This window comes from Branchiostoma floridae, chromosome 9 (genome assembly GCF_000003815.2).
Source record: "Branchiostoma floridae strain S238N-H82 chromosome 9, Bfl_VNyyK, whole genome shotgun sequence".
In the NCBI taxonomy this organism is placed as follows: domain Eukaryota; kingdom Metazoa; phylum Chordata; class Leptocardii; order Amphioxiformes; family Branchiostomatidae; genus Branchiostoma; species Branchiostoma floridae.
In genome coordinates, this window is record NC_049987.1 from 3679753 (window position 1) to 3684219 (window position 4467).

The 4467-nt window shown below is 40.5% G+C and overlaps 2 long non-coding RNA genes across 2 annotated transcripts; one reads left to right on the plus strand and one right to left on the minus strand.

Annotated features, from left to right (window-relative positions):
* Window positions 1–92: 92 nt before the first annotated feature.
* Window positions 93–1041, minus strand: LOC118423394. The gene is made up of 2 exons (XR_004832045.1): window positions 790–1041; window positions 93–288 (listed from the first exon to the last, which is right to left on the minus strand). It is a non-coding gene; the product is annotated as an uncharacterized LOC118423394 (long non-coding RNA).
* Window positions 1042–1075: 34 nt separating this feature from the next.
* On the plus strand, window positions 1076–3050 carry LOC118423393. Its single transcript, XR_004832044.1, has 2 exons — window positions 1076–1264; window positions 1877–3050. It is a non-coding gene; the product is annotated as an uncharacterized LOC118423393 (long non-coding RNA).
* The last annotated feature ends 1417 nt before the right edge of the window (window positions 3051–4467 follow it).

The window sequence follows — 4467 nt, forward strand, 5'->3', positions numbered from 1 at the left end:
ACCCACTACAACCTCAAATATTTGACATTCTCACTGCTCAAAATACCCCACACCTCCCACTATACTATGTAAAAGTAATACAAAAATAACAAGTCACACTACCGCTTTTACCATAGCAACAATTTGATTAAAAAACTTTACCTACATCGTTTCAAACTAATAAAACTACTTAACACACCCACACCACCTAAAAGTGTGCACATACCTTAGCACAAGACACTGCTAACAAAACGACCAAGAATCTAGCGTCCCGTCGTCCCTCAGTCAACCTGACAGTCCAACTCACACCTAAAAAATAAACATATAAGTTACATATTGAAACATTAAACAAAACAATAAATTAAATACCCGCAAAAAATTCGTGCCAAACGATAAATTACTTTCATAAACATGCCTATAATATAGATATATATCTGCAAATTACCCATGCAAAACATGCCATAACAGTATATATAACAGCGTCACAATGCTATTAATATATTGATCTTAAATTATGCATACCACTACCACTGAACTCTTTGTTCTTTACAACTAATTAGGAGAATTTACATCTTGACCTCTGCATTCCCATTACACCTACATCCTGCACAACATTGTGCAAAACCTCTGCCGTCATCACGCCCAACAAAACATCGACCAAACACGTGTTACACAAAAAAAAATTCTAAGAAAAATACACCACAACAAACCTTACCTCACAAAATCACCAAACTAGAAACATTTCGCTTAACAAACTCTACTCCATAAATTGTTATTTCTTTCTATCAAATCACCAAATCGGACACAAACCTGTACACAATGGATCCGCACCCCACGCAAACCAGTCAAGGACGCAACTCCGGCCTCACCGGACCCACCATAACATGTTTATATGCTGCCGTATGCAAATTAAGATTCAGACATCCCTATTACGGACGTGGTAGAAAGCAACACGCCAATTTGATCGTTGATTGGCGGAGAATCGCAGACTGGTTTCTGATTGGTTATACAAGTTGTCTGGTAGGATCCCCCAGACACGTATAAATAAGCCTATTTGCATTTACCAGTACGCATGCGCGGAATTTCCTTAGCAACGAAAAAAGTGAGATAAACAAGTCGCGTTCGACAGGGCAGCGTGTGTCCAGGTTCAACGTTCAAGTGTCGAGATTTTTAGCCTCTACACGGCGTTAACGGCAGCTACCCGCCTGGATCTGATGTTCCAACGATGTCCTAAACCTTGTGTACCTGAAACACCGTGTTCAGTTTCGCTTCAGAGGAATTTACGGTACGTTTTTTGACGGTATCCAAGCAAGTGTTACCACAGTTAGTGATAACGCATGCATCCCTCCCCCATGCACGATGCCATCTATCTTTGCCGCTTACTTCTAGAATTTTTGTCCATTCTCACTACAGCCAGGTTTTTGTCTGTAAAGGTTACCAGTGTGACATAATTAGGAAATTTTAACCTACGTATGTTATAAACCGTAAAAATGTTAGCTAAAATGCACGACCTTGTGTCTTCACAATAATGAAAGCCGATATGGTCACTGTCTCGTGATCTCTCGTGTCCGGACATGACCCCGCTTGCACTGACTGAGGAGCTTTCGTACTGTGACCAACACTTCGATTAGAAAGATAAAAAAATGTTAAGAACCAACAGCGAGTACACTAATAATCGCAGTAAATGGCTTGGATGTCCGTATTAGTATTAAACTGGTGCTTTAGGTTGAAAAATTGTACTAATAAATGTGCAAGCAAGGTCGCTGCAAGTTATGCAAACGTGACGGTGGGGAGGGGTGCATGTAGAATGTGCATTGAAGTGTATTGCGCTTTAAAGCTGTATTTTTTGTTTAAGTGTTGATATTTGCTTTAATGTTTCTTCCTTTTTTTTTTTAAGGTGCCGGAGTTCAACATGAGGCTGTGTGCAGTGGTCGGCTCGGTAATGGAACATATCAACCAAGGCGGTTTCAACCTTCTTGTATCAACTTTAAAAGAAGGAAGTCAGGGACATGTCCAAATAAAAACATGGAACAAAAAAGGATTTTGATGATGCAACTGTCCCCAACCTTTCCAGCTATGCATTTCCCACTGACAAGAAAGACCCATGGTCGGACAAAACTGTTCTTGCTCACAGATTGCCAACACTTGGGTTCGCTTCCTGTCTGTTACACTACAACCATTGATAGTATGGCCAAGTAGAGCTGCAATTTCCAAGACCTTGCCACCACAGTTCAAGAAACAATGTAGTAGAATAAGATGCATAATTGATTGTACAGAAATATTTATTGAGAGACCTAGTTCTTTAGAATTACACATGGTGCCTCCACATGGCAATACTTTAAAGCCGTTTGTAGGGATCACACCAAATGGGCACATCTCCTTTCTTTCAAAGACCTATGGCGGAATAGCCTCTGATGTGTTCATTACCTGGGACTGTGGCTTTTTAGATTTGGTTGATCCAAATGACGTTATAAAAATAATGGCAGATAGGGGATTTCCAATCCAGGAGGACCTGATGCTGCTGAATGCAACACTAGAAATACCACCAGCAGCATAGGGGAGGCGACACATGACAAGAGACAAAGTAAAGAAAACAAAAACTGTTGCAAACTTGAGGATCCGCGTAGAGCGTGCTAACAATCGACTGAAGGACTTCAAAATCCTGGAGGGTACATTTCCCATAACACTCATGTCAGCAGTAGATGACATTATCAAGGTCTGTGCTGCATTGGTTCGGAACCTGCAGCCAGACTTGGTCAAATAAACAGTTGGCATACAAGCCATTCAAGTTGGCAGAGATAAACTGTATTGAATTGCTGGCAGCTGAGTGCCAGTGACTTTTTTAATGATCCTTTACTGATTATGTTGTGATAGCAAGAAACTGTGACCGATGATAATAATGACAATGTAATGAAGATGTAATAGATAAAAGTGGATCCTTTCTGTAACATGTCCTCAAATGTATTCTCAAACATTTTTCATACATTAAGTTGTGAGTTCTGTACATTTATGCTGCCATACTGGTGGTGATGTAGGAACATATTTTTTGGAATAAAATCAACGGGATCTTACTTTTGCCTTTGTTCATGAAGTGGCTTGTGTAATGGGAAATGATTTATCGAACAGACAAACTAACAAACTAGCAGTAGGAGCTCACAATAATTGTGTTTTCCCGATATGGATAAAATTGCTCTTGCTGGTGTCTTCTTTTCATTTCTTTTTCTACTGTCAGGAACCAATCAGAGCTTATAACTGCCATCAACCAATCAATTTTAGAACTGCATTAGCAAATTAGCAGTATAACTATGAAGAACCGTCATGTGTCTTAGCTCTTCATGTGTATAAACTTCCGCCTCCTCATCCATTACGGCCGGAACGAAAATGAAAAAAAAAACCTCCACTTACTTCATATACTGTCAGTAAAACACAAACACACGTCTTACACCAGACTTCAAAAACTTAAAATTATCTTTATTCTTAACTGACAGTTCTAGAATCTTCTTTAGAACAGGTATACGTTCGTACCTGTTACCTGTCAGGTGGGAACACCTGTGGCGCCGCAAGGCGCGGCGCGGAGCGCCATCTCCTTAAACAAACGCTGACACTACACACGCGTGACGCAACACTGGGTTGGCAAGTTATCTCCCAAAATGGCGGATTTTACCCGTCATGCATTTCGCGCCGGTAATTGCGAATAGGCTTATATCTTCAGCACGATAATTTTCATATCCAAACGATTCAGAAGCTTGAGAAGTATTGACCGTCCATAATCTGTTCATTACATATTCGTACCATGTCTGCCTGTGAAATTTCTGTCACGAAGAAAGAACGACAATGCACATCCGGGACCTCTTCCCGCCTTTGGCTGTGGTCTCGCACCGGAGTTTCTTTTACGATTTTTATATCCGGCACACAGCGCACACAAGGGATACAATTCCGCCCACAAAAGTACGCCGGAAAATCCAATTATACCAGTGAACAAAGGTTTCCAGCCAACTTCCCATAGATTTTAGATATAAACTTCTAGTTTAATAATGATGCACATTTTACTGGAACACAACATGAAATTTTGAGGTAGTCCTTCCAAATGCGCCCCGGCCAGCTTTTTTTAAAAGCTTTCTTGTTTACGTTCTCGAACTCACGGCGCTCCATCACTGGTTGCCAAAGGGTGGTCAAGTTTTGATCAATGAATTTTTAACACATTTATCTAGAGACCATACTTGAATAAGGCATCCATACAGTTCATGAACCCTTCAACTGGCAACAACTGGCAAACACCGAGGACGTTATCGTGAATATAAATTCCGATTTGAGCTGCGTTAGACAGTGTGCCCTAACTTGCCACGCTTTTGGAATTTGCTCTCTTCGGAAGCTGGTGACCAATTTAGACAAACATAATAAAAACTCTAATTCTATGATATATTAGCTTTCTTTTGACAGTAGAATTGTGATTGTGTGTGCTTCTTGTCTCCAGAGGAGGGCTAATAC